Raw genomic sequence first — 24,471 nt, 5'->3', positions numbered from 1 at the left:
TATTTGTAAATATGTATTTGGACATAAAAAAAATACACCAACCTCCTCTTCTAATAGGACATCCCTATAAATCATTAATACAAGCATTGGGACAGTAGGAGGAGATTATAGTGCCATAAAAGCCGCTGATGGAATGGGTCAACAAAACACTAGCCTTACGTAGCATTGTTACCTATTGCAAACTGATTTAAAACTTTAAACTAGTGACCAGAACTAACTTCAATAGAGAAAACACCAGAAAGCTGGTTTAGAGGTAAAATAATATGCTGTAGCATGACATAAGGGACTGCACTTTGGTTTTGCTCTGGGCATTTCTTGTTAGGGAAAGGTGAGGATTTAAATGCTTTACAAATGCATATTAGACCACCTACCATAAAAAGAAGAAAACACAAATATTTTTAGAAATCTGACAAAAACTTGTTTAAAACGAGAAATTATAATTGCTATTTGTCAGGCAAATAGCAAACTGAATTCCCGAATCCTGACTTTTCTGAATCAGTGAAAAATTATTTGAGCATAAGACTCAATCACTAAAAATTTTCTTTCCTTTTTGTCAAACAGTGAATTGGAAAATTAATGAATGGCAGCAAAAGTTATATTAAAGCATTAAAAATATTATCTCAGTTAAAGAGCTTGTACATACTGGTGGACACACAATTACAAAATCATTCTGGTAATTACCAATACTGTTCATTTATAAACTTTACAGCTGATTGGATGGTGGTCTTATGATTTTGTTTAGCATTGTATGAAAGGAACTAAGATATATACATATATATGTCACTTAATGTCATCAGAGAGAGAAGATGGTAACGACAATGTCCCCAGGGAAGGAAACATTCCTGAAATAGTTGCAAAAGCTGCCCATGGTGAGAGTGGTGCACTGCATTTCCAAAAATGGTGTCAAAGACAGAGAGTGACTTCGTTCTCATGCCTCTCAAAAATGTTCTGGATTTCTGCCAGAGAATGTAACGTTTAACCAGCTCAAACCTTCGCTCCTCCCTTCCCGGGCGACTTTGCGTGAGTCAGCTGGGCTCATTACGCACGTTCCGGTGTGCCGCAGGTGTAACTCTGGCCACACCCACAAGGAAACTCCTGTCAGGCAGACTCAGCAGGCTGTCAGTCGGCATCAGAGCACCGCAGAAAGGAGTAGGAACAGGTAAGAAGCTCATAATTTACCAGGAACACTTGTTGGAGTTTAATGGGAGCGCTTTGGTACAGCTTTTTTTGCTGACACTGATTCCGGGTCAGAAATGCGCTGCTTTCACTTACTTAAGAGGGTTCACGGCTATGTTCCTCAAACTGTATCGCAGAAAAACTAGTCTTTTTTTTAAGGATAGGGCTGAGGAACAGATAATCTAGCTGATGCAGGGAAGCACAGAGACTGCTTCAGGTCAAAACTGTGCGCAAAAATAGTTAAGCTAAACTTTTAAAGTTTAGCGTGCTCCAAACGGAGATGCAGGCTTTCATACATTCAGCCAAAGTACATAGTGACAAGTCCGAATGATTGATTTAGCATGTAGATCTTCAAATAATTAATTTTGAGACAGGCATTGTAAACGGAGAGAAGGTACCGTAAAGTATGATAATCCAAATTTCCAATCCAATTTTATTTTTAAAGCACTTTAAAATACCCAGCACAGGACCAAAGTGCTGTACAGAAAATAAGTTAAAAACAATAGAATAAAAGAAAACAGCAAAAATGAATCAATAAAACACATAATACATAAAAATTAAAACAGCCCTATATTAAAAAAAAAAGAAAACAAGATAAAACAGCACAGAATCAACTAAAAACAACAAAAATAAAAATAAATAAATAAAAACCAACATTTCATGTGGTGTCAAAGGCCAGAGTAAAGAGCTGCTTTTTCAGGAGTGACTTAAAAACAGGTAGGGAAGACTGTTAAGAATAGGCAATTAATATGGTAATTGAAGAACTGTGAAGTATGATTAAAGCTACTGTTGTTCCAGGAGCATTATGTAAGAGCTGTTCAGAGTTATCAGCATTAGTGTGATAATGTTACCAGAAATCAATAGTCCTCAACTTTTGTGGCCCGCCTTACTGCAGTCTGTGTTTGTGCTTGAGTACTTTTCATGGCGCTGGTATGCAGGTTGTAATACCTGTAGTGTATTAATACTGTGGAGAAACGTAATGCAGATACTTAAAAAATGCATTAACAAATAATTTTCAATACAATATTAAATACTTTAAATTTGATTATAGAACGAAATATAAAGTGCAACATAGTGCAATTGTGTAGCATCGTATTATACAAAGTCAGCGTGGACTCAAAAGTGGTTACTACAGGCTTGTCCTTGCTTTGTATCATGTTAATGAAACAACCTAAAATTAGGCACTGGGCTCATTCTCACTGTTGAGCTACATTACACATTTCAGTGTTGAAAAACTTGACTGACATGCAAAGAGCCTTCACCTCGGTCTTTTCCAACACCTTCAGGATGAACTGGAAAATCATGTGGAAACCTTTTAGGAGTCTGAGCTAGAGGAGCATTTAGTGTCCGTGGCTTTGGAATGACAGATTCAGTTTTCATGTGTACCGTGGGTGTGCTGTGTGCAGTTTGTGTCTACATACTTATGGCCAGAAAGTATAGCGTGAGGAGTTTATACTACCTTCCATGAAATCTCAATGTTGTAAAGTGGCATGAAAATATAAGTTTTACAGTTTCTTATCCACCATAATAGTGACTTTAAGCTACGTCTCTGCAAGATCAAACTCGTGTCAGGCATTGACAATAAAATTCCTTTTACTTTTTTTTAATACTGATGATATCTAACAGTTTTCATTTTCTCAAGAGTACACTCAGACAAAGGGTAAGTCAGACTCTGCCCCCTGATAAGAGGCCAACAGAGATGAGATGTTATCTTTATTTCAGCTGGGTGGAGGGCGCTATGTGAACTTTTACTGACTCCACGTGGAGCTGCTGTGTTACTTAACACTTAATTAGTAATAGTCACAACAACAATAACAACACCTAACCAAACCATGCTGTTCTTAACTAGGTCTCTACCCCTGCATGCCTGTTTGGTTGAAGAATTAAGTTGGGCGACTGATTACAAGCTGTGATTGTTTGTGGGTGTGTTTATGTGCGTGTGTGTAATCACAGTAAAACACGGTCCTGGAGACTCCAACAGTAGTGAGAACTATGGCAGTTTTAAGCCAGAAGATACAACAGGCTAGAGAGAGCAGTGGTTGTTAGGCTATTCTTCTGTGAAATAGTCGCCACAAATCGATATTATTTTATCACATTAACAATAATTAAAGGAATAAGTGAGTTCCTATAGCCATTGTGAGCTTATATCTTTGTATTTTTTTTCTAGTTTCTTTTGTTTTTAGCTTGCAGGCCAGCAAGCGTGTTGCTACGCAGCTACTTTTGCAGCCTTGACAGCTAGCTTAAGAAGCAGGGATATTAGTTATACATGAGTTGCTTTAAAGAGTGACGTCAAGCACATACAATTAATTATTATATTTCTGAAAGTTCTGTTTTCTCACATATGTTGCAAAATGTAGAAAATGTCAGCCTCACAGAGATGTGCTAGCAGGCTAAAATGAAGTCAGCTTTACACAGTTATGTGTTAAATAGATTATCGGTGTTGTTGTCCTGTGTTCAGAATGTAAAATGTGCTTTCTAAAGCTGGTTTTTCACGATTGTCTAAGGAAAATTGCAGTCATTCATGTGTAAATGTTTTCTTGGCTGAAGAATGCTGAAACTATTGCCAGCTGTTAGCATTACTGATTTTCTTGCTTAGCTAAAGTATCTTTGTATTAGTCCACTTTCCATGTCTTTATCTTTCATTCCATCTTTTTCTGTTCTGATCACCCTTATCTCCTACACAGCTGTGCTTTTTTGTTCACTGTTATCTAACATATTTTTTACTGTTACTCTCAATTTTACACTTTTTTACTCTTGACTCTTCAGTTTTTAGTGTGTGTATATATGTTTTTTTATTTTTTGTTTTTTCATTTTACTTACACTGTGTAAATGATGACTTGGATTTTCTTGCATGCCAGAAGTTAAGCTTATTAGTTTTGTTGTATTTAGTACTCTAGTATATATTACGTTATTTTTCGTACATGCTTAAAAAGCTGCCAAAGCTTTTAGCTTTGACTGTACATATATATATATATATATATATATATATATATATATATATATATATATATATATATATATATATATATATATATGATTTGTGTATGACATTGATTAATTTAGTCTAGACACAATGTACATGACAATATGTACATGTTTTTAAAAAGGGTTGAACCAAGGCAATGACTGACCCAACACACCCCACAAGGCATTAGTCATTGCATATTGTGCAGCAGTATTTCTCTCTTTTTCTATGTCAAATTTTGACTTAATCCCTTTTCTCACTGAGAATGTTCCAACAATTCATCATAGCTCTCTCTGTTTCAGTCACCCTTTCTCCCCTTTCACTCTCACCCAGTTCCTTTGGTTTCTTAATACCACTTTCTTATCTTTTGGATGTTTCAGTTTTTCCTTTTCATCAGTTTTTCAAACTCAGCCATGTGTATGTATGGGACAAAAACATTTAGTTTAATCATGTGTAATAACTTCAACCTGTTTATCTGTATCCAGCCTGTTCTTCCCACACCCATCCTCTCTCTCTTTAATGCGTTTTAATGGAACTACATTCTTTCACTTGACTCCAGCCCAGGCAGTTAACGAACCAGACCAACGAGAATACACAACTGATCTCTTTCACAGTTTTGCTCAGCACACACCCACCCTACACTCTCTCATTGCTCTCTCTCTCTTGCCTTGTCACTGTTTGTAATGGAGTAGAGATGGGTTAAAATGTTGCATAAGTAAGTGTTAATGCAAGTCAAAGAATAACACATTGTAAAAAAAATATATCTCAAATTCTGTGGTCTCAAGTTCTTTGCTGGATTTTTTTTCTTGTTTCTTAAGGGCATAAATTTCAGATACTGTTTATCTGTGGTAGATTATTTCTTTTCATAAGGAAGTGGAAGGACTGCCACTTCTCTTGTCCTTTATTTGTCCAGTTTCCCCGAATGTTTTAAGGAAACACTGCACGCCATGCTGAGATACCACCTTTTCGTGTAAAAATAATATTTATTCCCCCTTACACTGTATTATCTTTGCCATTTTTCCAGACATTCAGCTAAAGAAATGAGGACAAATAATGTGGCTAAAGATAGATTTCTGAATTGGTTCGTTGCTAAGTTGTCTGTTATGTATAGACACAACACTGGTTTATCCCTTGTGTTAAGTGCGTTTTTTATGCTTGAATGATTCATCGGTTAGTGTTGAGTGGCTTAACAAACAAAGAAACATTTATCCAAAAATGGTCAGGTACAATGACTGGAGTGAAATTGAGTGAAAAGGCAGCTAATGTTCAAATACAAACACTCAAAGATTGACTTTTTAAAAAGAAAGGCTCCTTGTAAGCAAAGAAAGAAATGAAGGGTACTTTAAGACCTTTGCACAGGACTGTATGAGGAGACATTTTATTTAAAATTTATTTAAATTCCTTGTAAATGCACATTTGGATATCTGTTACAGAGAAACTTATCTAGCCATTAGATTATGGTAACTTAATTGCTGTTGACGTGGCCTTCACTGTACCTTTAGCTACATGCCAGTAACACGTTACAGTTGCTTACTATCCACAACACTTGGCCTACATCACAAACAAGTTAGCCACATTAATTAAAGGGAATGGCTTTAAGAGAAATGTATCCTGTATCTATGGTTTCAGTTTCTCTAGTCAACTCACTGCTAGTGCAAGAAACCTAACTTTCTCATTAACTTTATGGGAAATGTTTATTTTGTTTTCTTCAAACTGAAAAAAGATATTATGGAAAGCATTTCTTAAACACTAACTAGGAAGTCTAATAAGGATGTGCAAGTACAAATTATTTTTTTCAAGACATCAAATTAAAGAAAGAAAAAATGGTTTTCAGCAAATTATATAAAGATTAATAAGGATATATATACTTTTCATCAGTGCTTTCTAATCCTGAACACATTAGCACTAAGGCTACATTCACATCACATGCTGATGTGGCCTGAATCGAGATTTTATAGCTCCAAATGGCTGTGGGAACTAATAAATTACACATCAGAACTGGTTCACTTGGATACAGTTTCCTAGAACGTACTGCACAAGAGATTTACTAAAAACAAATTAAATTAAAAAAAAATTAAAAAAAAGAATATCAGTAAGGCCTGTATTGTGAACAGTTTCCCAAGCCCATTTGGGACAGTCTCATAGACGATCCCAACTTTCACAAAGCTGGGTGTGTGCGAGAATAATTGAGATTATAGATGATGTCATTGTTTTTAAGAAATTGTTTCTCACCTGTAGATACAAGTCTTTGTGTGTGACTACTTCATTTGCCGAAACCTCCATTACCTTAACGTTTAGCTATGCCATTTAAGTAAGAATGATGACATCAGCATTCAGAAATTCACTTGATGTCAAATCTGTGGTGACAAGTTTTGACATTTTTATTAGAAAGGGAGGTTACAAATTTAAATTCAAGAATGTTTTAATCCTATTTTTTTCTTGAATTTTCAGGAAAAAGTTTATTTTATTTATTTTATTTTATTAAGGTAATATTCCAATCAAAATCCACATACTCAGCATTTATAATCAGTATTTTCTAAAGAAAGTAATTATGCACTTATTTTCAGTGTCATGTTTGTGCACAGGTAGGTGAATGCAATTAGGTGACGAAAAACACCAAAGTGTCTTGTCTTATTGAGGTGCATTCCCATGGCTGCTATGCTCTTTTGCTCACAGTGCTGTCTGTCAGATGATATTCAAAGTATGTCTGTTTTTGCTGTCATTCTTCCTAAAGCTTCACTTGTGTTTGCAGAAGCGATTGTACATGTTCAGCAGCCTGACGGAGACAATATGTCAAATACCTGAACCTTAAAAACCATTACGTTGTCTTTTTATGCAGCTTAGTAATCATTCCTTCTCCACTTAATAATAATTCAAAATACTTTCTCAAGTATTTTGAATTATTAATAATAAACTTTTAATAATTAACAATAAAAGTACTTGCTTAAATGTAGTGTTGCTATAATTTCTAATAACACAAAAATAAATGACTTAAAATTGTCATTTTGGAAAATAATATTATCATATTCTTCCTACATGTCAACTGATGCTTTTGTTAGTAGTATAACAAATGAGATAAAAAGTAGATAGTGACCAGCAGTCTGCTTTGGCCAAAGATAATTGATAAATCAGAGGTGGGCGGGGCAGTATCATTTCTGTCTGCGTTTTTATCTGCAGTAAAGTGGAAAGGAAAACTCTAATAGGACTCTAAGAGATTTGAAATGCACTTGATTAAAACAGTCTGACCGCCTGTATAACAGCAGACGTTTTGGCAGTGTGATGGTCTGTAGCTTTCAACTAACCACAGTCCCTCCGGGAGTAGATGTTCCAACATCTACTCCTGGGATGATTATGACAGTACAATTAGAAAAAACCTGATCAAGTGTTTCTTATTTCGAAGAGTTTCCAGGAGAAAACTTCCTTTCTTTAAGAAAAACATGGCAGTATTGTTTAGATTCATGAAACGATGTCCTTCAGACAGAGAAGACTGGTGTGGAGATGTTTGGCCAAAACCAAACACAGCATATCAACACCACAAACTACTGCCAGCTGTCACTCAGCTGGCCATGATCTGCTCTGTGTACCAAAGTATTTTGGAGTCAAGTGTGAGACCAGCTATCTGACAGCTAGGCCCAAATTGGGTCATTCAACAAGAAAATGATCCTAAGCACAACAGCAAATCTACAACAGAATGGCTGAAAAAGGAAAGGTGATGTGACGATCCGGTCAAAGTCCAGAGCTCAACCTGACTGAAATGCTGTGGCAGGACTTTAAGCAAACTGTGCACAACCTCAATGAACTGAAGCGATGATGTAAAGAAAACTGAACCAAAATTCCTCCAGAAATGACGTGAGAGACTGATAAGGTCATATAGAAAGCAGTTACTCTAAGTTATAGGTGCTAAATGTGGTTCTACAAACTGTTAAGTCATGAGTGTAGTTAGTTTCAAAAAACTAGAATCTTCTTTTGGAAAGTTTGTGGAATTATAGCTTGGCTTCACAAAACAGTATAATTATTTATCTTCTATTGCCCCTAGGTTTACAACAAACCACCTATTGTGTGCAACATTAATTTCTATTATAATCAAATGTCAAGCTGTCTGGTATGGGAAACACCCCATAGTGGCATCTGGTGCCCATCAATCATTAACACAATGGAAGAAAGAATTTTTTATAAACCCCTGAAAAAAAAAGAAGAAAAAAGATCTCTGTGCAGTTAGTCACTGTGGTTTAATGAAATGTTCATTAATGACATTTAGTGTTGTGCTAGCTGCCTTTCAATAGCACAGATTGTTTGGTGGCTCAATAAAAGACGTGGAGCTACTGTGCATGTGTGAGAGAGAAGAGAGACACTGGAAAAAAAACTTATTTACTATTTCCGTGAAGTGAAAATAAAGATGTCCTTATGCATTACAAATTACTCACTCAATTCATCAGTTTCACAACTCTAAGCAGCCAGTTCCAGAATGATTCAGTGTAGAAATACATCAAAATGTTAAAATTATGTTGCTGTTTTTTTTATTTAAAAAAACAAGTCATCATTTTAAAAATAAGGCATCTTAACATAAGGCTTGTTCTAGCTCACAATCTTTTAATTATGCACACACAGGAGTCACATAAAAGCATGACTGAATGTGACATTATGCCACAAACTGCAAGTCAACAGTGAATCATGTGAAAGCAGCAGGAAGGAGATGGTATGTTAGGAATCAGGGCGTGAGTTTTGAAGGACAAGATGAACGTACACACACACGCAAACTATTTGGTACCGTGCTGTGATCTCCTCGTTTTAGTAACATTATGTAATTCAAATATTACTTTTCTTATTGGAGCTGGGGGTGGACTAGCACTGTGTGCTGGTATCAGTCATGCAGGTAGAAACTCCCCTTTCTTTGATATATCTCTCGCATGACTTCACACTAGTCTAAGGTCAAGATGGCTGACTTCCTAGAAAATCACTTTCTTTCACTTAGCTGTTTATAACGCAGATAAATTTAACCTGTCTTTCATAATGCCATTATTGCAGACTGCAGCAGCACCACTTTAACACAAACTCGAGGACTTCCTGTTCTTTTGTACTCACTTGGGTTGCAGGTATATGTGTCAGTAGTCACCTGCTTACAGTTTTCATGCCAGGTTAAACTAACAGCCTCTCAGCTGTACTAATAATATTTAACATACAGACAAGAGTAAGGGCCATACCAGTGCTGTGTTTTAATCAGGTGATACAGGGGAGAGTATCAACAAGCAGGGGACAAAGAAAACCATAATAAATGATGAAATGAATAAAGCGAACTGCTGTGTTGAATATACTGAAAACAGTAAAGCTAATATTATTTGCACTCTTCACTGCAGTTCATAGACCTACTTTAAAAAAAAGGGTTTAATATCAAAATATACTTAAAGTACCTAAAGTAAAAATACTCTTCATGTGGAATGACCCCTTTCAGAATCTTATTGGATTGCAAATTTTTGAGGTATTAATGTGTACTAGCGAAAACCTATCATGGTATTCTTCTTTATTTTCATCGGTTACTGCATATAGAAAGACGGGAAAAACAGATGTTCATAAACACCAAACAAATACACATATTTCTTATTTTTCTCATTTTCAAGATACATATTCATTGTAAAAGATAAAGTAATCAGTTACAGGCACTATTAGCCTGACTGTTTGAACACGTATTTACAACTCATTGTAGTTCCAATTTGGACATCACATTAAGTCGATTCCAGTTCTGTGTTCATTGGTCATCTACAGATCTATGAATTTGCTTTCTAATGTCGTTGTTACCTTTTGTTATCATTACATTATATTAAAAATGTAGCTGTGTAATAGTGTAGCTTTCAGCAGTCACATTTCTTTTGTCTGTTGCCACCGTGGCTGCTGTTTTAGCAAAATATAAGTTTTAAAATCACTGACAGGGTAGTGATTTTAAGCACCATACAAACTGAATTGCTTTTAGAGATGATCAAAATAACTTACTATAATGCAATCCATTACACTATCCATTTGTAAATTCAATAAGAAGAAAAACTGCTGTACTGTATAATTTAGCTGAAGTGTGAAAGCTTCACATTCTGGTTCTAGAAACGTCGCTCTTTTTGCTGTTGATTTCCTTCCATTTCATCATCCTTTCCAAAGCTCACACTCGCCTCCATAACATAGTGCTCGGGCCAAATGGTTTCGGTTTGAAGGTCATGAGCGTGTTTTGGAACCCATTTTCTACATCTTGTAAATTCTTCCGCTAATGGACACCTGAGAGTTAATTATTCATCTACATCATTTAGAAACTGCTACAGAGCTTCTCCTCGAATGCATCTCAGTGCATTTTTGCATTTTATAACTCCTTGTGTTTTGTTTTTTTTTTCACTCTAAGTTTTAATGAGTGTTGTTTTGCATTATGCAGTACCTCCAGGCTTCAATTTAGCATCTGGGAAAGTTGGCTTGACTCCAAGACTGTGGTCACCCAGTGCTTATTACTCATTAAGCCTCATCGGAGGGCCGAGTGGGCGCAGGCTGGGTGGGTGTATGGGAGTTGCAGTGCTTGGTGCATGTTGTTGTTGTGGATGCTCTAGTTTTGAAACTAAACTTGGAGATGAGAAAGTGAAGTGAGTTTAAAAAAGAAAGTGTTGATCATTTGCATATCCTTCTACTCTGTCAACAAGTGCAATATTTTTCCTACACATCATGGCTCTAGAGTAAAAAATGATTGTACTGAACGTGGTGTTAGCTTCTTATTAATTGGCATGGCAATTTGAAGCAAAAGGCAAGTAATGTATTTCAGCAAATCAGCCTAAAAGCATCAGATTAGTCTCCTAGAGGCTAGATTATGTTAACAATGGCAGCATTTTTGACAAATTTCTAAATGACCAATTTGTCCAACTTCATCAAGGTTATTTTTTTAAAAATGCACCCCACTGACTGTTAGTTGGAAAAGACTACTGTGTGGTTAGCCTTAGGCATGTAAGCCAAATAGAATACACATTTACACAACCTTCATACCAGATTCATGTCAAATGGAAAGTCTTTGTTGTTGGGTTTTTTTCTCACACATAGGCAGGCCACTAAAGTATGTTTGGAACTAAAGAATGCCTCCAGTTTACTACTCAATAACCATCTCACTCTTATTTTCAAACATCAGTCGTTGCTAACCTGTTAGCTCTGGCCCATTTCAGCCAGGTCACCCTTGTGGTGGTTGTCAACATCATTCAGCTCAATCTCCAACTCCCATTGTTGTGAACTGCAGGTGGCAACAGTAGTCTTTGTTCTGCTCTGGAGATCTGCTGCGAGCTGGAGGGACCACTCTAACATGAACCTTCGGCAGGTGGGGAGCTGGTTCATGTGCCACTAAACTGAGCTCGCAGAAGCTGCAGAGCAAAACAAGGCGACTGCCATCACCAGCTGTTGAAATCTGTCAAGAAGTGGGGGAGATGGCTGGCGTTTCCTCTGTTATTTATTCTCATTAAATGTATATAGTGTTAGTTTGTAACTCATTTAAGCAAGCGTAGGTGTACCGCACATTCATGTACACACGTGTCACCCCGCAACCACCACAAATAGAATCTGGTTCTATTAGAAACGCTGACAGGGGATGGAAAACGGAGGATTCCCAGTCTTTATGACATAAAGACTGGGAATTATAACATATCCAACCCACTAAACCTACGTTTAGTGGGTTGGATATGCTTTCCAAATAATCCCCAGTTATTCCAACTGGGCTAGGCTGACTCTATTTGTTGTTTAAAGAATCAACCCTAAATTCTGATAGGGCATGAGCATTACGTTACATGTTGCTGTGTTGCAAAGGTCTGGCAAAAAAGGCAATGACAACGTATGACCATAATGAAATCATTATGGTCATACGTTGTCATTGCCTTTTTTGCCACCACCTTGTTAGTATCTGGTTAAGGATGGGCAGCAAAAACTATTTAGATGAGAAGGTGTTGAGTGTGGAACACCTGGAAGTACTGGTAATTCTTATGTTATAGTAAAAATAATTTTTAAATAAAATGGCAAGATATGTGAAATAATTTTCTTTTACTTAAAGCCTTGAAGCGTTTTGCTCACTACAATAGGTGCTGTTTTATTGGGTAGTCACTCTTAAGACAAACTATGGAACAGTTCTCACTGTAGTATTTGCATCGTACAATGGTTTACTCTTTTTGAATTGGGAGGTTTTATGTTTTTCAACGATGCATAATTTGGGTCAGGCATATTCCTTTGCCTGTATTTGGACTGGTCAGTATTGAGAGATTCAGACTATCCAAGTAGTTTTAAGTACTACTCTTAAATAAATGACTTTACATGCATCACATAGCCAAACGTTACTAGATGGCCTAGCTGAGTTATTGCATAAAGTCACTAATGAAGTCATATGTCTATGCACAATTAACTTCTACAAGTGCTTCATCAGGGGCGTCTCACTTTTCTCTGAGCCTCTGAAGGATTGCTGTGAGACTGCCCATCAGAATCTCTTCTTGAATCACATATTGTCCATTAGCTGTTATTTTTTTTTTATCTTATTATTGTTCTTAAAATACATTTTTTAAAGCATTTTGTCTGTATTTTGTTGGATGGTTCACATAGAATCAAACATCTGTGTAAATCTGTGGTAAAATGTAATCATTCACCTATAATGTGTCTGTCTGCAGACCAAAACTCATGACTGCGCAAATAAACATGCAGACACATTCGAGGACCCATCCTGTGTAGTGCAAACAGAACCGTGTTTTACATCTGTCGCCCGTGTGGGTCTTGGATTGTGTCCAGTTCTTTAGAAGTTATACGGTATAATGTTGTTTTCAACTAATTGTGCTTTCAGTTGTGGAAAGTCCCATTATTTGTAAAATCTAAATATATTTTTTATTTTTAGCTTTCAAACTAAAGGCTGGTACTTTCACTTCTTCTAATCGGGGACACTCCCAATAGGACACAAGGTTGTGTTTTATGTTCTTGTCCCCCTGAGTGTGTAATTTCCCACTGCATGTTTGGTTTCCTTTAGGTCTACCTGCTGTGTCTTTGTGTTGCTCTACCTGTTTTTCTCCCTGACTGTCGGACAGACGACAGCTCACAGAGGTTTTATTTCTTTTGGATGAGTCTTTGGGAGGAGCTCATCATAAGTAGGTTGCACACCCAGCCCTGCACACCTGTGCATGTGTATGCATAGCGATGCGGTTGGGTGGTGGTGAGAGTGGTATTGTGCCAAACCCTAAAATAACCCAGAGTAATACCTGTATGCAGTAAAAACATACCATTAATCAGTCTGGTGTAGGTCGTGCATTAGGGTAAAAAAGGAAGTTACTGGAAGATGATGGATTATTTTCCGTAATGGCACTTTATCTGCCACAGTTTTTCCATAGATGTTGTGGAAATCTTGAATTAAGTGTTCCCTAGTTTAAGCTGTCATCTGCATTTAGATGCCAAATACATTTTATTTTCACATCATCACTTGATAAATGTACAAAGTTTTCCTTTTCCCTCAGTTTAGAAAGTGCTTCCTGAACATCACCTAGTAAACTTTGTGTGTGAGCACTTTTTAAGAAAAAATCAAGTTGGCAGAAGTGTTAAATTCAGCACAACTGAAACACGTGTGTTTTTTGTTGTTTTTAATACATAATGGATGACAGTCAGGAATTTAACTTTCTATTTTCACTGTGTCTAGTAAAAAACAATGTTTTTGACAGAGCGTGGGAAGTAACAGGTTCTATCTGGTGGACTTACATTAAACATAATAGGCCATTTAATGTGCTAGCAGCCAGCAGGAAAGATCCAGAAACAAGAATTTCACCACTTAGCTTCTTCATTTTCAGATGCGGTGTTAGGTTTCTGAAAACATCTTCACAGTTTTGTTTTGACAGAACTACAATTTTAGAATAGAATAGAATAATCCTTTAATTGTCCCACAGGGGGAAATTTGGTAAATTTTATTAACAATTTGGTAAATTTTATTAACAATTATAAGACAAGCCTTAAACTTAAAAACATAGATGTAGTTTTATCTGACGGAGGTCTTTATTTTGAAAAATTAGAATGACATTTTTAGCATTAGGAGTTAGCCAGACTATATTTAAAGGAAATACACATGACTTGGCATTTGTATAAATTAACATAATCGTTACACTGTTAATGAACTTCGTCACTAAAAGTTGTTTCCATAATGAAACATTCCTCGTCAGTAAATGTTACTGCAAGGCGTCGCCTGCTGTTCACTCCCAGTTTAAAGCTTCTGGTGGCTCAAAGTGCATCAGTGCACAAGGTGACATACCAGAGCTGTGAGTCATGAATAAGGCTTGCTGGGTAGGAGAGGTTTCCTTGTGTACAGACATAGCTGCTTGCTGAGCAACAAATATCTGCAGTTATCGTGACAGTGCATGCCCATAGACCTCTGACCTCTCATTTTATCTGATAAAATGCCTCACTTACAGATTTTAAGAGGTTTTTTTTCCTAAAAAGAAAATTGTAAAAAAAACAACAAGAAAATTAATTCTGAATAAGCAACCATTCACCATGATATTCAATATTAAGAGAGCCAGTGTCAATGACAAAGGTGATGATGCGTGATTCATAACTTCCTGTGGGTGGTAGAGTGTCTCACCTGATTACATAACATAATATTATTGGTTTAAACAAGGAGATCTTAAAAAAAATATCTTAGAAGCGATCTGAAAAGAGGGAAAGTAACACTCTTATCAGGAAAATCTTACTTTCACTAATGACAGCGTTTCATTAGCTCCTGGAGCAGGGACAACTCTTGACTAGGTTGAAGGTTTTATGATTTCAACTCTACACTGGACTCCAGGTTATTCGAGCTAACTCACTTATGAGTAAATGTTTTCTGGATTTTTTTTTAAAAACAGAATCAGCCAAGACTAAATCCCAGTCAGAGTAAAGCTTCAGCAGGCTTTTAACCTATTTTAGCTCATATAGGTTTAGTTAATAGCACATTTGTGTTTACAATTTATGGTTTAATGTCCTAAAGTCAATTTCCTCCAGCAGCAGCTGTTTTCAGGAAACAAGCTTTTAAAAGCAGTCGAGTGCATGAAGGGGTCAAGGGGGCCATGCGTGAAGTGGCTGCTTGTATTTTTTTGTAAACTTAATCACATGACTACAAACACAAAGGGAGACTGACAACATGGAGAAGCAAAACGATCACAAAGACATAGAAAGTGACCTTAAGCAAAATCAGCACAGAGGGCTTTGATATGACTACAGAGGGATGCAAAAAGCCAAAGAAGCATGACCGACAACCTTAAAGAGACAAAATAAGAAATGCCACCTGATACACAGAGAGTGAATTTGGAGCTGGCATTGATGAAGTGTAAAAATTCATGTTTTCTTGAGGAGTGATATAAGGTAAGCAGACTGTTCCTTTAGATCCACCTCTATGATAAAATCTACACACATTTACACAAGGAACAGAAACGCTTTAAGTGGCTTTGCCCTGACATTAGCCAGTTTTATTACTGTCTCTGAAGGATGAACCGGGACTTTATAATTTCAGTCCAACTGCAAAATCTGGAAAGGTCTGGACTTTTAATCTTGCTGCTTAAATCTTATTGTGTGCATATGATTAAAGAGTCTTGAAAAAGGAGGGGGAGGCCTGCAGAGGTATTGGTAAGAAGGCCTCACCTTCCTCATACCTGCATACTTATAAAGGTGTGTCTATTTAACCTGCCACAGTCATCAGACCCCACCTAGACACACCCTGGGGACTCCCCCTGACTTTGAGGGGTCAGGGCAGGAACTGGTATTTGTGACATGGGTTCTTGTACTCTGTAGGATATCTAAATAATACCTTTAAAACTGATTTGCATATGAAATACAAGGCCTGAAATGCCCAATCCATGATACTAAAGCTAGCATTGTCTTACAAATTGGACCAAACATGTATTACAATTTAAATACTGGTTTAGCTGAAGTTTTGTAACAAAATTCCAAGTCTAGAGCTTTTTCTTCCCTCTGTATCTCCCTCAAACACACACACACAAGAGGCTGAGTGAGCTAATCAATCAAGCCCACAATCCGTGACAAACCTTGGCTGGAGATTAACTGACCAGCTCACATTCTCTCTCCACCAGTCTCTCTAACACTCTCTCATCCTCTCTGTCTCAGAGGTTGTAGTTAGGGTCATCACCATGTACACAGTAGTGCAGCCCACCCACTAACACATACACATGCAAACACAGAACCCCCCTGTGGTCTGAGCTCAGTCAGGAAATGAGTTTTGAGCCCGTCTGTCATCATGAGCACTTCTCTCTCTCCACGTCCTGCAGTGAGTACTTATGAAATGTTTCACAGCTGAAGGCTAAAGTGTGAGATAATTAAGAGAGTTCAGTTTTACAAGTTTGGTAGCAGCTCGTTTGAAGCTGTTTGTTGAAATGTAAGGCTTGATTAATGAAGATTTTACCTTACTGAATCTTTTGCAGTGATAAATATTTGATGAGATACCTCAGAGTGAGACATTTCAGAAAATGTTTTGTTTTTTCTTTAGCTACAAAAAACATTTCACAAGTGACAGTTGTGTATGTTTGCTCACTTGGTCAGTTACCAAGGGGTGCCCGCAAAGGAAGCAATTTGCTCTTCATGCTTTGCTCGCTGTTTCTTGCAAGCAGACATTTTGGGCTTTGGTTGCTTACGTAACCCTCTAGCCTTATTAGTACTGTGTCATATGTCAATCAGCTGTCTCTTTAATTCACATTAAAAGTCTCTGTGATTGCTTGTTTCCGAGTTGAGAAAGATTTACTTGGACCTGCCCACTTTATGTTGCCAGTGGATATTTCTCCTTGAAGTTGTAAATGACATTACTTTTCAGTGGTCTTTTTTTCACCACGATGCTGCCCCTGTTAGTATTGAAAGTGAAAATAAATTGTGATTGTCAAATTAGCTATTTAGCTAGCCTAGAAATAGCTTTTAAATTCAGTATTATAAAGCCTCAAAGCTAAAAACTAAGCTTTTATTTATTTTGATTAATTCAGGACGGTGGCGCAGTGGTTAGCAAACTAAACAAGGTCCTTAGTTCAGTCCTACCATTGTTTGTCTCTGTGTGTTAGCCCTGCAACAAACCGGTGACCTGTTCACAGTGTACCTTTCCTATCAACGAAGAATGACTGAAATTGCTTTCCAGCAGTGAAATTGGAGCTTGTAACACTTTGCAAATGTAACGTTTGCAAAGTGTTACAAATTTTACTTTCATTTCAGCTTTGTTTGTTTTGCACTTTTTACAATTTTAAATTGCTTGACCAATATATGGTGAGTGTTTGGCATTTTGGTTCAGGTATACAATTTTTTCTCTAGTGATTTTTGGTTGCCAGCAGGTTATCCAGTGGTCTCAAGGCCTTTGAGGCTAGCCATCATATTTTTAAAATGTAGTTATGTATTAACACCATTTGTTTTTTTACTCAAATATGTATTTAAACATTTTTTTAAGACCATAGACAGTGTGAGGTTATATTATTCTTACAGTTGCAGCATTTATATATGACTAATTTGTTTCGCCAATTAGGTTTTGTCGGGAAGCATAATTGGAAAAACAAATTAGCAGTATATAAACATAATTTCTAGGAGTAAGGGTTGTACAGTAATGAGGAGAGAATTATAGCGTCCCACATTCATCAGCCATTATATTTTACTTTCTAATTACTTTTTCTGAAAAGAATAGGACTTTGTTGGGTCCACTGAATGTCACACACCATTTAAATACTGTAAACCAAGACTGTTTTTCCTATTTCTGTCGTCTTTTAACAACTAAAAATGTCTCTCTGCTCTCCCAAGCTCCTGTCAGCGCATATAATCTTTCTCGGAGGGATTAAAATACAATGGACTTGTTTTGATTGCTTTTAATCAGACAACACAGACTCGGTGTCATGAACAACCAGCCCACTCATGTTATGAATGCATCCACTCATATGGCGAGGAAGGGAATTAATTGCCGCTGTCCATCTGTAGTTTTTATATATGTATGAAGATTGATTTTCTCATTTAAGTTAAAAATGTACATATGAGTCACCAAGGTTCTCTGCTTCAGCTCAGTCTGACAATGGCTCTCTGTGGTGGGTTTTGAAGCTGGTGGGTGGGTGAGAGTCTACTCAACAGGCAAAGTTGTGTTGTTACCAACACCTCCATTATATGTCTCTCCTTCAGAACAACATTGAATATTTCTGAGTTTATATTACAGAGCACTTTGACATTTAAAGACTGAAACCAACTTAGACAATTTTAAGAGGTTCTGCACTTTTGCTATTACAAATAGCTTATTTGTTTCACTTTAAATGTTTTTGTACCAGCTCAGCTTTTCCACTGGGGAATTTTCAAGTTTGTGTTGCTGATATACTGCCAATCATTTTGCTGTAGGTTTGTAGGGTAATCCATCAAAGTGAAGCCAAAAAGAGAGTCGTGTAGCTGACATGCTGACACACAGAGATGTGACCTCTCCTCCAGGACAGGAGCTCTACAGAGCATGTCATCTGACAATTTGCTTTATCATGTGTACTTATTTGGAGGTCTGCTAGTCAGCGCAACAGCTCAGTTGAGGCAAGGGCTAATTTTTATTTTATGCAGTATTTAGAACTGGAACTATTAGACTTTCTATTTAAGCCAAACTTTATTACTTTCTAGATCTGAGACTGTTGACAAGACCAAATAAAATTTTAGCTATATAATGAAAAGTTGTAACCTTAAATTACTTGCCTCACCTTAAAGCAAATCACTGGGTTGTGACTTTTTTGCTCTAAATAGGAACATATTTAACAAAATGAGCATCATGTCACAATAAAGAACACTTGAAATGAGCATTTGAAGCCATAATCTCATCAAGAAAGCATTTACTGCGACCATTAATAAAGTGAGAAGTGGGCCCTTTTCTCATAGACTCCAGTATAATCAGATTTCTATTTGCAACCAGAGGATTCATCCCCTGGTGGCCATTAGAAAGAATGCACTTCTGAACTGTCTGGTGTTCATCTTTCATATGGAGTTGATAATTTTATCTTCATCTTTTGTTTTCAGTTATGTTGAGTCAAATTATCTAAAGCAGCACAATGGGGCATTTATTTTTTAGCGCTTTGATCTTTTTATTCTGTCTGATTTTATTTGATCATCTGCTTACGTGCTCTGTGTTACAGATGGAAAACAGTTGTGTGCTGGCATCTAGGATATCCGGTCTTTGCTTCAAAACTGCATAACTTTGAAGTCAAAATTGAATTTAGAGGTTCAGCGTTCACTGCGGAGGGCAGGATTTGATAAATTTCAGCCTTCCTCTCTCCCATTGCTCCTCTTCATTCCACACAAATGAAAATGAGCTCCTGTGGTTAAAAAAATCACAGGAGTGTGCCTTGCTAATTGGGTGTTGTTCTAATTTCAGTTCACAATGTCATTTTGTCTTCCAGGCAGAACAGTTTGTCCTTCAGTTAATCTCAATTTCTACTCTAAATGCCCACTTTAGTTGCAGAATGTCTTTCTCTGTAATAGCAGCTATTAGCATTCAGACTCAAAGTGGTATTTGGTTGCTGCAAAAGCTGTAGTTTGTTAAGGATACAGCAGATTTACTGTGTGACATTTGCTGAGATGAAAGATGATTAAATGCTCTGCTTCTCTCTACAGTCTCCAAACTTCCAGAGAAAGAAAGAGGAGTTTCCTGCTTCGTTGGAGAAACTCCGGCAGCTAATAGAAGAAGAGGTTCACATCCTAGAATCATCCATTGTTGATCAGGTAAATGGCAAAAACAAAAGAAAACCTGCCTCCAATTAATTTTTTGACAAGTAAAACTTGTATAGAAGAATATAAATATAAAAATGAAAAGGTTCCTGTTATAAAATATAAGCAATAAAACAATAATATATGAATTATACAAGTGTAAAACAAGGGTTAATGTTATAATATAACAAAAATTACAATGCAAGTATAAGATATGATGAAATGCACAACTCATCTTTCATGAGTGAAGTCATTATAAATTTGTCTGAAGGTCAGTAGAACAGCAGCAGTAGGATCTGAAACATAAAACCACCACTGAAAAAAGCTCAGTTAGATCGTTATCACCTGTATTATTGAGGCATCAAGTATTTTATGCTTGATGTTGGCTGGAGTTGGCAGTTTCGATTTTAACGTAATGTCTGTTAAACATGAGTCTTTGCTAGAGGGTATGGGGCTAATTGCACAACACTGCCTTAACAGCATTCCTCCCAACAGTCTGTATGGGGGTTTGTTTTTCTTATTTCCACTCTCTTTATGCCATTGTCTTGATTCTTCCCTTCATTTCTCTGTGGGAATCTGGGCCCGCTTCTCTCTGTCTGTCTCTCCTCCTCCCTTCCTTTCCCTCTTTGTGGATGTCTCCTGAGGCCATGTTCAGACAGGCAGCTCAAATCCGATTTATTCCCCTACTCTGAGGCCTTAATTGCAGAAAGTAAAATAATAAAAAAAGAACAATCGAGATAAACCCGCTTTTGAAAAGCTAGTCAGTTGGTTTTAATGTCACACTCTGAAGTTTTTTATGATCATAGTTTCATAAATGCAGATGTGCAACCAGCCAGTCCTACCGGGAATTTCGAAGATCTTAACTTTTTATCACCTCCACCCTGTGCTCTTACATAAAACTGATTGATGGAGCATATTGCCCAATGACATGACATTGTAGAGAGCACTGTTAGAGATTACCACATATATGATATTCATAGTCAAAAAGTAACACAAGTTAGTTTAATTTTCTGTTCAGCTGAAGAACTCTGATTCAGAAATTTAGTCACTTTCACTGTGGACAGTGAGGACTAAAGATCATATCTGGGAAAAACAAATCAGATTTGGCTGCTGAGTGAACATAGTGCCAGTTTGTCTCTCAGACTGAGTCACATGGACACATAGACACACAGACGAAGGGGAGGATGAGGGTGATCGTCATGTTCTGCCAGGATGACTCAGTCGGTCTGTTGTCTTTCAGCCTACAGCCGCTCACTGAAGGACTCCGTCACCTTGACAAGTTCAGACTCACAACCAGAACTTTATCTTCCAACTTGTTATGTACTCATAGGGTCTCAGTCCATTTCTTTTCACCTCCTCTCGTCTGTCTGTATTTCTCATCCCTGGTGATTCATCCTTCTTCTGTTTGACAAAGTGAGACTTCTGAGATCTGTTGCGTAGTACTCTGCAGACTAAATATATAGGATGACTTATAAGGTGGCTTATCTGTGCTTTGTCTTTTTTAATTGTCAACAGTTTCTCTGAGATTCAGTTGTTAAGAATTTTTCTTACCTCACCTTATACTAAATAAAACAATTCATACGCTGGGTGTGTGGATCCGAGACAATAATTGAATAAAAATAGTCACAAATGGACCAGGATTTGTCAGTACCAACTTCATTACCTTGACTGCTTTTTCTGTCTGTATGATCTGTCCATTGTGTGCTGCTAGCATCAACTGGTGGAAAGATTATGTCCTAGAAGACTTCCGCCTAATTAAATGGTAAACAGGTTTCCACTGTAATCTAACAAAACTAAGACTCTGTTGTCTACTGTAGTAGCTCTGGGCATCACCACTATGGTGCCTTGAATGAAATGCTCATTGTAAGGTATCAGCAGGTTATACTGCTTGGTTCCCAGAGTTGAATTAAGCCTAGTCTTAGACTAAAAGAAAATGTTAATCTCGGAGTAGGCTTAATTAGTGGCTGGGAAACTGAGCTGTAGTTTAGCAGCCTTGTTAGCATGTTAGCGTTAGGGTAAAATTATAGCTAAAGGGTAATAGGGTTATTAGCTTTTTAAAGCTGTTTGGCCACAAACCAAAGTAAAAGTACTTTTGGCTGCTCCCTCATTTCCCAAGGGGGGGCATAATGGTTGGATTTGCAAGTTTAATTTGGCAGGAATTTTTTTTGCTAGATCCTCTTCCTCATACAACCATCCAAGTTTGGGACTAACAATGGAGTACACTTATTTATGCTGCCCGAGGCTGGCTTTGAGACAGTCATTTATATCAGCATTCTTTCATTTCATTGTATATATAGTTTGATTTGAATATCACCATGAAATATATTGTTCAGTAACAGTTGAGACATTTTGTTCAATATTACAACTTCCTGATTGTCCCAGATGAAAAGTTATTTATCACTACATAATCTTTATCAATCTGATTAGCATGGTGGGTTTCACAACACACCATGTTTTTGACATGTTTTCCTCTGTTCGCATTAAAGTTGTGTTGACTAGTATTTTTGCATGAATGTTGTATTAAATTGTTGCATATTATCTTTTGTTCCCAGAGTTTACATCATACAAATAGATTCTGAGGAAATCTTGCAAATATTATTCCTAGATTGAGCAGAAACTGGAGGTTTTCTTGTCTTTTTTTTTGTGATATTGCTGGTGGCCACTGAGAAAGATTTACTAGCACTAGTGAGTGGCACCTGAAAGCTCTAATGACTGTTCCATCTCAGGGTTTGGTGTGTGAGGACACGACAGGAAAAGAGGGACTGCTGGGATTTGCTGTTCTGAACCAAGAATTGACCTTTCACCTCCAGCAGCTGCAGAGACAGACAGAGCAAGAGCTCAGCAACATACGAACACAGTGAGTCAAAATAGTTATTGTGGTTTGGTATTAGGAGTTGTGAAAGTGTGTTTCCTTTCAAAGAGCATACTTTTAGTTTCTTGTTTCTTGGACTTGAGAGGAATGGATAGTTGATGAAGGTTGAGTTGTTTTCTTGTATCTTCAAGCACCTTGTAACTTCAAGAACACTGGTGAGCAACACCATTATCTGTTTTTTGTTCATAACCTTTCTGAACAATGTTAGTATGTTCAGTCCAAGACACTGGCTTAAGTTCTTGAATCAGGATATTCTTCTGCAATCTGGGTTATGTCTTAAATTACTCCGGAAATATTTTCAATAGATGGTGTTTGTTGCATCATATGATCAAAGTACTTCTAGTTTATTGTCCTGATGGTAGTGAGAATTTCTTCTTCCTCCACACTGGTGACTTTGGCTGTCCAAAGTATCACCGGTATCCCTGCACCTCTAATCTCTTACAGGAAGCATTAGTTAATGTTCATGCAATAACACTGTGTAGGTTTATATGACAGTACGTAGAGTGATTACATTCTTGTCAGAACTTTTCCCATTTTCTGAAATGAAACACTGGTTCTCATCATCTTGGCACTGGAGGTATTTATATCATGGTAGTTTACTTCTACAAATGATGCTTCTTCAAACGTCTTAAAAGAAGAAACTAACCTGTCAAAGCGTGTATCTTTACGTTATCATAAAAATAAAACATTAGCAACCTATTTAAGAAGTAAGGCGCTACACCCCTACACATGGGGCTGTAGTCTGACTACTGGCCTGAACACTGGCTTATCCTGATTACCCTCCTACATATTAATGCATGATAAAGATTTCAACAGTCATCTTGACAGGCCAGTTTTTTCAAGAGTAGTTTGTTTTTTTATTTCTGTTGAAACTGTATCATGCTATGACAGGTTAGTTGTTGACAGATTTTCTCTCTGGTTCATTTCTGCAGTAAGGACATCTGGAGATGATGAGTTTTTTTCATTGTTTTGTTTTGTTTGCTTAGTGAAAACAAAAAAGTCCTTTTGCACGTTAAACATTTTAGAGCGACATACTTAAACAAACTGAAAACACCCACTTTCAAACCTAATATTCTAAAAAAAATGAATCTGGTAACATTAAAGTCGGTGTTTACTGAAGGATTGGTGCAGGAAATTATATGACAGAATAGATAAAATTCACAATTTATTCTTTACATGTTGACTAGTATCAGTAATCTTAGAGTTTAGGTTCCCACCAATTTCTTTGATTGAAATCTACTGCTATATGGTACTTCACCACATGAGTGAGGGTGGAAAACACCTCTGTTGGTTTGTGGTGTTTTGTCACACACCCAAAACATAATTGTGGGAGTTTTGCTGTATCTCATAACAGGAGCAGGCTTTGCTGGAAAAAAGAACAGGATCCTGCCTGCCTTTATATTTGGATTTCCCAAAAGAGGGAGTGGAGGGAAATGGAGAGAAAGTGAAACTTAATGGCTCTTCTAATGAATTAGGTATATTTATGTGTTTGTGGACATGGTGATCTGTGTAATTTAATTACCATCAGTGGAGACATCCATACACTAGCATATTTTTTGACTCATTCTTATTCTAAGGAAAATTATAAGAAATTATTAAAAGCCATTAACCTCATAACCTTAATACACGTAACGTAAACAATTCCTGGTGTAAAGTTGCCAGTGCTGTGTGGAGTCATTTATTGGTCTTTTCTGGGCTTTTGTTGAGTTTTACTGTGCAAAGTTATGATTTTAACGTGATTGAATGTGATTGTCATCTTCAGTGA

General features: G+C 37.0%; 2 long non-coding RNA genes across 3 annotated transcripts in view; one reads left to right on the top strand and one right to left on the bottom strand.

Moving 5' to 3' along the window:
- The window catches only part of LOC146514693 (uncharacterized), a 332,360-nt gene that overhangs the window by 201,377 nt on the left and 106,512 nt on the right, over positions 1–24,471 (bottom strand). The window lies entirely within an intron of this gene.
- LOC146514695 (uncharacterized) overlaps positions 1,027–24,471 on the top strand; it is a 25,472-nt gene continuing 2,027 nt past the window's right edge. The window contains exons 1-3 of one of the 2 annotated variants that reach the window (XR_014875054.1): positions 1,027–1,159; positions 19,742–19,849; positions 22,561–24,471. The exon at positions 22,561–24,471 is cut by the window's right edge and continues 2,027 nt beyond it. This is a non-coding gene — a long non-coding RNA (uncharacterized LOC146514695). Of the gene's footprint in view, positions 1,160–4,239; positions 14,943–19,741; positions 19,850–22,560 lie in introns of those variants that run through there. The other variant, XR_014875055.1, reaches the window with a different exon arrangement.

The sequence above is a fragment of the Neolamprologus multifasciatus genome, chromosome 7, assembly GCF_963576455.1.
Source record: "Neolamprologus multifasciatus chromosome 7, fNeoMul1.2, whole genome shotgun sequence".
Classification (NCBI taxonomy): domain Eukaryota; kingdom Metazoa; phylum Chordata; class Actinopteri; order Cichliformes; family Cichlidae; genus Neolamprologus; species Neolamprologus multifasciatus.
Note: the sequence above shows the minus strand (reverse complement) of the source record. Positions and strands in the feature narration are given on the sequence as shown.